Consider the following 13,886-nt stretch of genomic DNA (forward strand, 5'->3'; position numbering starts at 1 on the left):
ACATGAAGGAGACATTTATCACCCAGCTATTGAATTGAACTAAATTATACAACTACCACAAGGATTTTAGCAACAGCTGAATTAAGTCCAAAATGATACCAAATGCAACAGAAACCATCCATCATCTTTGGGGCAAACCGTGAAATGTCAAGCTACTCTAGTTAAAGAACATTCCAGACTACCAAAATCTGAAAATGTCTGATCTGCATTCTTCTGCAAAATGGATTAAAAGAGAAATTACATTTCTCAACATCTGGTGAAAGATCAGGTTTCCAAGGAGATGAAGTCTGGGCCTTGGATAAGTAGCCATACTGCATTTTTCCAAACAAATTGAGGGGGTTAAAAAAAAAATACAGGTACACTATGCAGTTCATACCAGTGAATTATCCACTTAATATATTCAACATAAAATTTAACTAAATATACATAACAGATATTTAACAATATTTGAAGTGATTAACTACATGAAAAAAACAATTTAGTAAATCACAACTGGCATATCTTCCTTCCACCCACAAAAAACAACCTTGTAAAGAAAACTGAAATTGGCTTTCTAAATAATTACTCAATACATTAAGTCTTAAAAAAGAAGCATCCTCATTTTAAGTGTATCACTGCGTCCTGTTTCAGTTTCTTGGGTTTAATCTACATAACACTGTACAAGTATATAACAGCCATAAACAAAGATTTACAGGTTTGTTTTGTTGTTTAAACCACATAAACGGCTACTTTGCATTCAATCTAACTAAACCTAGAATGAAAGTTTTATTTATATATATACACATACACACACACATTATATTTTATATATATATACACATATACATGCATATATATGTGTGTGTGTGTGTGTATATATATATATATATATATATATATATATATGCACATATATGTTTATATAAGTAAATAAAATGTATTTTGGTCTGTTCATTCCCTGGTCCCTGGTATTCTGGTCTATTTTTTAAAATCACTAAAACCCACATTAGCTCTCAAAAAGCCTCAAAGACTCAGATTGAAAGCTCTCTTTGTGCAATGCGCTTTTGAAAATACTACGAAACATTTATTTGCATCTTAAAGTATCTCTAAAACATAGATTATAACTTCTATGGGACAACCAAGCAGAACTTAATAGCTAAATGCAACAGTTGATACTGAGTTCCAGTCAGTATCATCAATTATTACATTGATCAAAACCAAACCAAAACGATGTAATAATTGATTAAATTAGTCTGAAACTTTCTAAATACGATGATAGCCCAAAGTGAAAGTTTCAAATTATGTTTAAAACGTCAGTATAGAAAGCCTGAATATTTTGGAATTCTATTGGGCTTCTCTTTGCAGTAATTCATTATGTGTCATTAAACATTTTCCACTAAAGAAAAGTTTTCTTAAGAACTTTAAGCATTCTAAAACTTAAGAGATTTATCTATCTGCTTTTTACCACTTTTCTGCCCTTGTTCAAAACCAGAACTAAGTGTGAAACTGATGTTAAAGGTATGATAAATGATGATAAAGGTTAAAGGACACAAGTCGCAGAACTACAAAACAAACAGACAAAACCTCGCACCGCTAACTGATCTGCCAAATTTATCTTGGATTACTTAAGAACAATGAATTCCTTCAGATTTGCCTATATTCCCTGTTACAGTGTTATCATACAGACAGTTAGGTCTGCATTGAAACAACTGAAAATGTTGAAGTAGAGTATGAAACCAGTGCTTTTATAATCATCTAAATTTCTCTTGCTACTTCCACTATACGTGATAGCAATTTACTTTTAAAAACTGTCTTATTCATTTGCAGCCCACAGCCTGCAGCTATCATATCAAGTCTCAAATCCATCACCACAGTCCTGTGTAGTATTAAGGCACTGTATGTAACTGAGCTCTCCCAAGAAAACCCTGTGAATGTTCATTTGATCCTATTCTTTACTTTAGCGACATAATACTCTCCCCCTATTTCCATGTTTGTCTCTAGTTTCCTGCTAGGAAGAAGAATCTTCAAAAACAAGTATCTGGAGGAAAAAAAACAACAAAAAAACCCCACACTCCAACAAACTGCCCCTACAAACATCACCTTCCTGACCTTAGCGAAGATCCCCAGGTATGGCAGGTGTTGTGGTAGCAGGCCCTAACTTCAGCTCTGGCTTTGTAGAATCGCAGCTACAGCTAAATTAATCTCCTGACACCCCCACAGGACCTTGAAGGAAGAGCAAAATAGAGCAGTTTTTGTTAGGTTCTTCCTGGTGTTCCCTTCTTGTCCATGCAGTCTTCAGATGTACTTTTCTTTCTACCATCCCCCCAAATTGTTATATGGGCAGACAACGGAAATAGGCTGTGTAAAAGAGAATATAGGATGAAACAATACATTATTCTATAATCACAGTATATCTTCTTGGGTTATTTTACGATCCATTTCCACAGGTAGGCATACAATCATGAATGTTCATGAGAAATACAAACCCACAAAGCTTAGAAGATGGAAAAGCTTTCCTCTTAATAGGCAAATATTAGTTTAAAATATTCATATGAGAGCTCTACAGTTTCTGACACTTCAAATAGCTATTTACATTTGCAAGTACAAAATATCCACTTTCTTGGGGGGTACAGGGGAAGCAGACAGAGTTTACTCTCAGCCTTCTGCTAGACCATTTACAAAGACAGTCAGTACTAGTAGTCAATTACAGCAAACAACTTTTTTCCCCCCTACAGATCTGGCTGCAGTCTGTGCGATATCAGTTGCTTTCATTTACAAAACCCTCTCAAGAAAAGAAAAGAAACTATACTAAACAGGCAGGACAAGCTACTTTAATGCTTATCTACTCAAAATCAAGTTACTTCTTAATTTATTTTTAATGCTTAAGGAATAACATTTGGAAGAAATTTTTACTTAAAGCCTGAATGAATTCTGCAAAGAAACTGGAGTTCAAAACAAAGATTAGAGCTAGCTGCAGGCAGCCTCTTCTACTCCAGACACTAAGCAACTACTTAAAAACTGCTAATAGTACATTTACTCCAAAAGAAAAAAAAAAATCACCACCCACTTGCTTCTTGTAAAAATACTACAACCTTATTTTCAGGTACTAAAATGTTTATAAAATTGCTATAATTGAGGCATTGGAATAACATAAACCTCAGCCATGAAAAACAATTTGTTTCACACACAAAAAAAGTGTGAAATTCTGATAGTAATCCACCTTAACTGTTGTCTGCATTTTACTTTCAAAGAAAAATGTTCATTCTCAGCAGAGTATACACACACAGCTGCCAGACACAGGGAGTCAAGAAGTAACAGTACCAGTTTGGATAGACTCAGGACCCCAATTAACCATAAAACATTAATCTCATAGGGAGAGGAGGTAACTGGGCTGTACTGTTAGGAAGCAAGAAAACCCACAGTGGGTCCCCACATGGCTCTAGCTGTCTGCAGGTATGACGGGCCTACATGCAACAAACTCACAACATAAATTACCAACTACCATCACCGTTGAGGTGCTAAATACACACATTCTCTACACTCCACATAAAGCAGGCTTCATCACAAGGTATCAGATTCACCAAAAAAGATCCAGGCGATCAACTGCGGGACAGAGGCCGAGCGGATCCATCCTTGCTGCAGGGGAAGGGGAACCAACCGCTCGCTGCTCAGTGGCTTGCCTTAGCCACCGCACACTCACTCTTAAGCGAGGCGAACTCGAGATGGGAAGGAGAAGCAGAGCTAGTACTGCCTCCACTGGGACCCACGTTTCTGCCCCTTCCTCGCTCCCAAGGAGGCGCCGCCGCCAGACCCCGTAGCCCCGGCTCTACCCTAGGGGCCGGCTGCAAAGGACCGCGGCTGGCGCCCACCCCGTCCGCTCTGGGTCCCGCCACACCGAGACAGCCCGCGCCGCGGCCGCTGCACTCGCCCGCCTCGCCCGGTCCCGGCTCCGAGGGACATTGCCCCGCACCGCCGCCCGGGCCCGGCCACCCCACCCGGGTAAGCCGCAGCCTTCGCCTCCACCGGGGCAAGCAGCTCCGCCTGGCCTGCCAGAGGGCACCGCTCCCGCGGGGGGCAGCGGCGGCGGCCGCTCCCCGCCCTCCCCTCACCGCCCAGGAGGGGACCCCCGCCGCCTCCACAGTGCGCCCCCCCCAACGGTCGCCCACCGCCCGTTAACGGCTCACCGCGGGCTCGCGCGCCCCTGCGGGGGGGGGGGGGGGGGTCGCCGTCCCTCGGCAGCGCGCGACACGCTCGCAGCGGCGCCCGGCGCAGGCAGCCCCCGTCCCTGACCTACTTTCCGCCTGGCTTGCCACCCAACGTCGCACCACTAACCTACTTTCCAGCCAATGGCACCCGCCTCCGGCCCCGGACCGGACGTGCCGGTCCGCCAACGGGCGAGCGGCTCACCGGAGGCCCTGTCCAATGGCCGGCCAGCGGGCCGGCAATGCCCGCCCTCCTAAACAGCGGCTAATCCCCGGGCGCCCCCGGGACGGCAGCCAATCAGAAGGGTGGGTGGGAGCTTCAGTCCCGCCTCCCGGCGGCGGGGGAGGCGCGTGCGCGGTGGCGACGGCGGGTGGCGGTTGCGCGGGGGACCCGGATGTCACGCTCGCGGCGTGGCGGTTTTGGCCGTTGCTTCAGCTGTGGCGTTCCCCGGGGGTGCCGGCGGCGGGCCGAGCGCCGCGCCGCGCTGCGAGCAGCTCGCCCTCCTTCCCTTCAGCAGCCTCCGTGCCGCTGCTATGACTCACTCTGGGCTTTACGTCATTCGTATGAAATCGCCCTGGGCCATGACGTCACCTCTGAGGCGTCAAGGTCACCGCGGCCTGCCGTGATGTCACGCGGCCTTGCGGCAACCTGGCGACCGCTCGTTCTAGGCCTGCCGCCCCCGCTGTGGCCCCGCGTCCTCTGCAGGGGCGAAGCAGGAGCCTGTGCTGCCTCGTATGGGGGCAGCCACCTCCGGGCTTCCTGTTTCCTCAGAGCCGGGAGCACCTCTCGGCTGGCTAGCAGCAGTGCTGCCCAGCTCAGGGCAGGCGAATGTCCACCGCTACCTGCCCTCGCGGTTCTTCCCCGTGAGGTGGCTGCTCATCCTTTTACACTATGCTCCTTGTGTCCCATGGCCTTCTCTGCTGCATCCACAGACTGCAACGTTGCTCCCAATGTCATCCACCAGCATTAGCAGATGCCAGTGTTGTTTGCCTCGCATTGCTGTGTTGCACATGTATGTTCTTCTATACAATACTTCAATAAGGTGCTGTTGCGTCACCTGCACATCATATTTTATGAGATCTCATGCCTACCGTGAATGCCCTGGCATTCAAAGTGTCACAGAAGCACATGCACGACTGCCATCAGTTTTACTACCGTAAATGCTATCATCTTACAATGTGACTGTCTAATACTGAAACAGTAAGCTGCAATAATTTTATTGAGCATTTAAAAAGGCCAGTGACAGAAAATGGTAAAGCCATCCACTGCACCATATTATAGTTTGAAATTAGATATATTCTAATAAATTGAGTCAGAAAACCATCATCTGTATGACAATGCTGGCACGTCAAGGAGATGTGTTGCTAGAACACAGCGAGCAGTTGCAATCAAATACAAACGTTCAAATATTATTACTACATCAGAGCATCATTCCCTTATTATCATTCCCTTGACATCATTTTCTGTCTTGGGATGCCATGTCACAACTGTTTGTTTTATATTTACGAATATCACTAGAGAAGTGTGGATTGCAGTATTATCTAGTTGCAATGCAGTTGTGGTTATTCCAGTCCACTGTCGTAGAATGTGAACTCATCCTATGACACTGATAAGATTTAGTTTCCACCTAATTGATTTGGGATTCAACACAGCCAATAGTGGCCCCTGCTGGATGCCAACTTCCTATTCACCTCACAAGACTCCTACTCAAGGAACAACCTTCCAGCAGAACAAGGTAAATTGCATATCGTACATTAACCAAATGAAAATACATACCATGAAAAAAAGGAAACAAGGCATCAGTTCTCAGGGACTGTTTTGCTATTATTGTTTCAAATTGGTTTAGTGCGCATAAGTTATGGAGGTGGAGAAATCTCCTTGGCTACTTCTTTCTCACAAGTCTTTGTAGTTTTCATCATTGTTTCTACCCAGCTGTAGAAAGAATCTTTCTTAAGCACTCAGACACATACGATCTCTTTTAATGAGCGCAATGACTGTTGTGGGGAATGATGCCAAGAGTAATGATCTTTAGATATTTCTGCAGAGAAGTAGCTTAGCAGGCCATATGTCATAATTCCCTAGTAAGTGATTATTTTGATTTGTTTTTAAACTGCAGTTTCTATTCATATTAAAGAAAGTAACAGCATCTGATTAATCAAATCCTTGTTTTCAGCATATGATGATATTTACAGATGATATTCTATTCATTTTTTTAATAGATTTTATCTTTAATTTCCATACAGGGAATTTTTCTCTGTATGTCAATAAGGCATTTTCTAGACGACTATTACACCTTAAAATGTTAAGCATGCAAAGTTTATCACTGAAGAGTTAAGAAGTGATGGTTTGACATTTGATGAGATCTGCCCTCCACTGCTGTTGGCTGAAAAGTTTGCTTCACCCTTCTCCTACCCATCTATAAGCACAGAAAGTAAAAAGAAAAGGTGAGGCTTGAGCAAATGTGTGATGGGTACATTTTCCTTAAAGAGGAGTATTTGAAGGAGTACATGAAGGTGAGATCAGATTGCAAACCTTGGATCATGCTAGAAAGACCAGCTCAGTGGTGTGTTTTGCTCAGGGTGCAGCGTGTAAGTGCTTCTGATTTGTCCGATCGACTCTGACCTGATTATTTTTCAGGATTTAAACTATTTTAGAGAGGATAATAAACTAGGCCTTAAGCAGAAATTTAACTGTCTCTTTGATGATGTATGCATTAATGATTACACCCTACTTAAACACTGGAATTTAGACTAATTTCTGGCATAACATTACATTTTAAAAACAGGAGGAGAATATGCTGTGTGTTGACTTTACCAAAAATTGCATTTATTAATAGATTATTGAAACTACTAACCTGTGTTCTCACCTATGGATTTTCTTCATTGTTTTCACATTTGAATGCTATAGTAATCACTTCCCTATTCTTAGATTTTTGGCTTAATATTAAGAAGAGTAGTGGGTATAATCTGCATTAAATACACCCTATTTAAGGTATAGTGAGGCTATATATCGGTGACTTTATTTAGAATCTGCAGGTTTTTGTCTAATTTTTGTATTTAGGTATTGTTACAGGTACAAAAAGAAGTCTAGTTTCTCAAACCATAACTCAAAAACTGAGAGCGTTTTTCTTTGCCTTCGAACAGTCCCCAATACATCTGTGTAACAGCAACAGATATTCAGAAGTTCAGGAGTAACCTACCAACTTACTTCTTTGATGTTTTAGTTGTGTTTTGTCTGAATCATGATTCATGACCCCAATTACAGATGTGGAAGGAGACAAATCTCTGAGTCTTAGGAGCATGAATTTGGAAATACTATTTTACATATTTATTTTTGTAGTGTCTTCCAAGACGTATTATGTATATTATTTGGTTATATATTATGTATATATACTTGGATTTCTTTTTCTGTATATACTGTTTAAAAGGCCAGAGAAATACTGAACTGCATTTCCCAAGCTCTTATACAAAGGTAACGATGAGCTTCAACTCTGTTACAAGAACCAAAGAAACAGAATGCTCAGTACTGGTTGCAAAGCATGCCAAAAAACTCAGTCATGGTCTATTTATTATAGTCTGTCACAACTCATGTATGGCTGGCTTAAATTTCCTGTGTAAAACAGAAGATTCAGTGAGCAATAGCTTAATCATTCTTTTCAAGATTCTTCAAATTCTTAATACATTGCAACACCTGAGGCAAGGGAATGTAAGGCTTTTTTTTCTGCTTTTGTTTGTAGAAACACTTGTCACTTTAAAAACTGCTTACTCATGTCACAATATTTGAGCAAGACTAAATATAAAGTAACAAATACTGACTTTTTCATGTGCTTCTTTCTGAGATTTTTTAAAATCCATTTTTCGTCTTTAAAACCTCTATCTTAGTTACTGGAGCTAGAAGCTCATTTGAGGATAAAGAGAAAGAAGGTTCTTGTACAATCTGTTGATTTCAGCCCTGTGGTCTCTAAGAACACCGATTAATATTCTGAGATTCAGTACGAACTTTCAAGAGTTAGCAATCCGGTATCTGGCAATGTAACAGGAAAGGGAAGAAGAATCTAATGAGGAAAATGAGATTAAGACCAGAAATTGTAAGTAATTTTCTCCAGTATTTTTTCAATCTTTATGGAAGGTGCCAAAAAAGCATTTGTATCTTTATTTGAATTCAAACTTAGTAAAGATTGAAGTGATTTCAAGTTTTTTGCTCTGTTACAAAGATATGGAATTAATTTCATGGCCACATCAGGCTTATTTCTTTCAGAGACTGGAAGTATCTCAACTTAAGGCAGAGATGTTAAAAACTTTAAATATTTATATTTTATTGAATAGAATACTTTAAATAAAAAATTTTAAAGCCTATAGAAGACAACCTTTTAAATAAGAAAAAAATTCCATCAGAATCTTATCTTCCTAATTTGTTTTCTTTTTTTCTAAAATTCTATCAAAATGTATGTTTTATTTACCATTTTTGTTGATACATAAAAACAACTATAACCATTCTTACAGTGATCTCGATTCAATACCATATTGATTTCTTATAGTTAAGCATCATATATAAACATAGACTGAATTTTTATAAGATTTTTGCCTCCTTACAAAAAAGAATTCTACCAGCAATTTTGTTTAAATAGAATTAGTCTCACCTGACCAAAGACGCTTGAAATTGATGGTCATAATACTTAATCATTTATTGAGGAAACAAAGATCCAGTGTGGCATCTTATTGTTTTTCTTTTTTTTTTTTTTTTTTTTTGATAAGGGGTATTACAGCTTTGTATGGTCCATTGCCACTGCATCTTTGAATCAAAGTAGTCTGTTTCTTACTAGCAAGAAATTCTGTAGCTAGCTCTTTTAGTTTCTCATCTATCCTGTTCCCTTATGAGAACAGTGAGTGCTTCACTACAACAGTGGTATGCTTGAAGCACTGCGAGAAATTCTGTTCAGCATCAGTTCTTGCGTTTCAGGAGAATAAGAACACTTCAGTAGGGCAAAGCTTATTTTATTATTGGAACAAAGCTTCATTATAAGAAAAGCAAAATCTGTCAAATCCGTAACCTACCTTTCACAGAATAGTCAAGAGCAAGGCAGTATCTAGGCAGCTTTGACTTGAAATGAGGGCAAGAATCACTGAGATAGGAAGTAGGAAGATGACTTTTTCCATTTGGTAATGAATTGATCAGAAAAGGTTTTGAGCTAATCTTGATTTGACTGTTTTAAGGGGTAAGAAGCAGAATCGGATGTAGAAAAAGGGATAGCTGGAACTGAAAGCATCATCTTAATATTTGAAAAGTTATTTTAACTAATTAACATCCACAGGCTGTATTAATTAAAGAAGTATTATTATCTCTTTTTTACAGATTGGAAAAATAGGCCTGGAGATTATTAAATGAATTGGTCAGAGTTACACCCGCATACTAAATCACACTCAAAGCTACAATTAGAAGTAGATTACCTTGCTGACAGCATTCTAAAGAGTTCAGTAAGCCACAAAGCACTTGTTATTTTTTAAATCAGTTGCATAAAACATATTATTTATTTTCCAAATACAGGGTAAATCATGATGCCTGGGACACATATTCTAAAAAAGAAGCTATGGAATATATAAAAATTAGTGGATTGATTATATTTTCAGTTAATGTTGATAAAACTAATAGAAACAGGCTGTTTAACAATTCACAGACTTATTAAAGGATAGTATAATTTGAATCCATTTCTTTAGGATGTTCGCATTGACAAGATGTAATATGGCAGTGGGGCAGAATTTTTTTTTGACATTTCATCTTGTAAATATACCAGAAGTTATTCTGAAGTCTTTAGTTAATTGTTGCAATCAGAACTCTTGTTGTTTTCAATTCTGATTTCATTAGGCATTCAGAGTAAGGCCTGCAGTAAGTGCATGTCAGAGGATATAATTTTCTTCAACATTACATATTTCTGTACTCTGGACAGTGTTTTACGGTAATGTGCTTTCAAGTCTGTAATCAGTTGTAAACAGAAACTATCTTTTAAAGAAAAAAGCAATACATCCTTTATGCTCACAGTGAGCTTTAATTTCTCCATTGTCTACAGACAAATGTTAAGTAGTTTATTCATACTGCTTTGATGCATGTTAATATTAGAGAAATAAACTTTTTGTTGCCAGAGAAGGTATCTTTGTTATCAGAGAAGATACCGAGTATTAGAAAACAGAACAACAGCAGACTTTTTTATGGGGTTTATAGATATATCAACCAAAAGGTGTGTCTGGCACGTAGTAAATGGGAAAGATGTAAGGACTCGTTCTTGTTATTAATTTATGTAATAAGACAGGAAGTACTAAGGAAAGGTTTCCCTCTTGTTCTGACTGCCAGGAAAGTTATTCAGCCAAACTCATGGATCACGAAGCAGACTAGAAGGGAATTTCTATGAGTGTGGCATGAAAATATCATCTGCACTCTAAAGCCTGAAAAGTCAAACAATTTGATACTTTTGTTCTGCTGCAGATTTTTCTTGGATAAAAGAACAACCCCAGGAATATTTGACTATGCAAAATCTTGCTGTGTAAAATGTGATGTTTATATGAGAGATACCATGTTACTCATCAATTACTCTATTTTAAGACCAGCTCCACGTAGGGACTGCCATTTTGTGATCTACTTGGACAGCAGCAGGCACATTAGAGCTTTACATTAACGGACAGCTTTACAATCTAAAGGATACTTAATATACTCATGTAAAATTTATTCTCATAGTTGTGCTGTCACTGATATTCTATCTTAGCATGTTGTCTTTTCCATTACATTTTCTGTCCATTTCATGTCAAAAGTCAGTGCATCAGCAGCATTAAAATTAGTCCATAGTAATGCTTTGCTGCGATAAGATCAAACTATATTTGCAGCATATGCCATAAACTGCAGGTGAAAGATGTACTGTTTCAGTGCCTGAAAAAGGCAACTAAAAGGAATTCATGGTAATGTGTATCAGGGATAAAATCCATAGATTCTATAGAAATTCATAGATTCCATAGAAATCCATAGATTTTTATAGAAAAGACAGTACATGTTAATTAATTATATACAAAGACAAGCTACGTATATGATTTAGATCCATTTGGAAATATTTACATTGCAGAAGTAAGAAATGGTTGCCAGGTTGCAGCCTAATTCTGGAGTCTAGCAGTTATGTGAGTAATTTGCCAGTTGCCATAAAGTTCTAGGACTTCATCTGTCTCTTCATACGAAGAGGGAACTAAGTCCTTTCCTGTCTTTGAGAATGCCAAATCCCAGTCTTTTCTAAAAGATGACAGAATAGTAATGTTAGAGGGTAAAAACACATGTGCCTAAAGATGTGTGGAAGAAAGATGATTGAAAAGAGAGGACAAAATACGAGCACTGCCTATGGGCAGGCATTGGACCCTTGTTCACAATATGAAGTGGAACTACCTGTTCAGCCAGCTTCCAGTGCTTGTGCCCATTTTTTTCCATCTTCTTAGGCAGTCCCTGGGCCCACCAGCCCTTGAGCCCTGATGCAGTTGCCTGACTTGGACACTCAAGATCTCTGCCTTTGCGTATGTGAAGAGCAGGAACCGAAGCTAGGAGGTACTAGAATGTCACGCTGATCAACACAGGTACTGTATTGATAATTTTGTCCTACTCTCAGTAGAATTATCTTAACTGTGAAACGTAGTGATTAGTAATAAGGTGAAAAATGACTTTTCACATTTTATTTCAGACATTAGTAGACTGGTATTCATTTGTGTATCATGTGTTTAGCTGACCTTGGTTGTTGAAACTGTAAGCACCAATGTTATATGCTAAATAGTTTCTCACCAAGACTGTTCCTACAACCTCTTGGGTTTGGGCACTTCTTTCTTCTTCTCCTCCATCAGTGATGGCCAGGAGGTTCTTCATCATGGGACTCCTCTGTGCTCCTGGTACCATGCACCTCCACTGTAATGCTGGACTTGTACCCGCTCCTTGGGTTTTCCTGAAGTTGGCAGCCCTGGGACGTTCTGGACTGAATGACAGAATCATAGAATCATAGAATCAGTAAGGTTGGAAGGGACCTCTGGAGATCATCTAGTCCAACCTCCCTGCTCAGCAGGGTCACCTAGAGCATGTTAGACAGGGTTGCATCCAGGCAGGCCTTGAAGATCTCCAGAGAAGGAGACTCCACAACCTCTCTGGACAACCTATTCCAGGGCTCTGTCACTCTCACAGAGAAGAAATTCCCCCTCAGGTTCAGGCGGAACTTCCTGTGGTTCAGTTTGTACCCATTGCCTCTTGTCGTGTCACAGGGGACAACTGGAAAGAGTTTGTCCCCATCCCCTTGACACCCTCCCTTCAGGTACTTGTACACATTGATAAGATCCCCCCTCAGTCTTCTCTTCCACAGCCTAAACAGGCCCAGCTCTCGCAGCCGTTCCTCATAGGGCAGGTGCTCCAGCCCTCTGATCATTTTCGTAGCCCTATGCTGGACTCTCTCCAGTAGCTCCATGTCTCTCTGGTACTGGGGAGCCCAGAACTGGACACAGGACTCGAGATGAGGCCTCCCCAGGGCTGAGTAGAGGGGCAGGATCACCTCCCTCGACCTGCTGGCAACACTCTTCCCGATGCACCCCTTCTTGGCCACAAGGGCACATTGCTGGCTCATGGTCAACTTGTCATCCACCAAAACTCCCAGGTCCTCCTCTGCAGAGATGCTCTCCAACAGGTCAGCCCCCAGCTTGTGCTGGTGCCTAGGGTTATTTCTCCCTAGGTGCAGGACCCTGCACTTGCCCTTGTTGAACCTCATGAGGTTCCTTTCTGCCCAGCTCTCCAGCCTGTCCAGGTCTCTCTGAATGGCAGCACAGCCCTCTGGTGGATCAGCCACTCCTCCCAGTTTGGTATCATCAGCAAACTTGCTGAGGAGGCACTCTGTCCCCTCCTCCAGGTCACTGATGAAGAAGTTGAACAGGATGGGACCCAGTACTGACCCCTGGGGGATGCCACTAGCCACAGGCCTCCAACTCAACTCCATGCCAGTGATGACAACCCTCTGAGCTCTGCCTTTCAGCCAGTTCTCAATCCACCTCTTGGAGTGGGAGCCCAACATTCCAGCCTGTTTTTTATTATCCTATGTGCTTCTGAGTCTGCATGTCTTACAAATGAAGTTTGCCATGAGTCTTTCCAGGTGTACACTTTGACTTTATTATGTTGCAGCAAATTTGTGATTGAAGCAAAGCTACCACATCTGATACAGTTCCCACCCTCTCCACACCCACTTCAGTGACTTGAGACAGTGACTTCAGGTGTTTGTATCATCTTCAGATATCCTTCAGACCAACACTTGAACCAAAGATTGAGAAGCAACGTGTGAAATTATAGGGGAAGTCGTCACTACTTAATGACAGGCAAACTTGCCACATTCAACCAAATAAAATCCTTCTCAGTAGTTGTTTGCATGTGTATGATCCGGTGGCTCTCTGAGTCAGAGAGCTGAACCAAATGGAGCCTGCCTCCATGTCAGAGTTGGTATACCCAGAACTCTTTTCATTCTATGAAAAGATATTATGTGCTAAAAGCCTTCTCTGACTTTTATTAGGAGACTAATTGTTCTATAGATATGTGCTTTTCTGCTGTTCTTTTAAATTTAATCTTTTAATGAATTCAGATTCTAAGGTGGCTGTAGCAGCTTGTAGACAATTATTCTGAATTTCCTTGGGTTTGCTCCTGCAATCCTTATCCTGTGT

General features: G+C 40.9%; 1 protein-coding gene across 4 annotated transcripts in view; it reads right to left on the bottom strand.

Moving 5' to 3' along the window:
• Window positions 1-4,274, bottom strand: part of BMAL1 (basic helix-loop-helix ARNT like 1) — a 51,509-nt gene extending 47,235 nt beyond the window's left edge. For 2 of the 4 annotated variants that reach the window (XM_062575833.1, XM_062575836.1), the window contains exons 1-2: window positions 4,164-4,274; window positions 2,089-2,202 (exon numbers count right to left, since the gene is read on the bottom strand). The gene's annotated coding sequence lies outside the window, so the exon portion shown is untranslated. The remainder of the gene's footprint in view (window positions 1-2,088; window positions 2,203-4,163) is intronic. The other 2 variants (XM_062575834.1, XM_062575838.1) reach the window with 2 other exon arrangements.
• Window positions 4,275-13,886: the final 9,612 nt, after the last annotated feature.

The sequence above is a fragment of the Rhea pennata genome, chromosome 5 (assembly GCF_028389875.1).
Source record: "Rhea pennata isolate bPtePen1 chromosome 5, bPtePen1.pri, whole genome shotgun sequence".
Taxonomy (NCBI): Eukaryota; Metazoa; Chordata; class Aves; order Rheiformes; family Rheidae; genus Rhea; species Rhea pennata.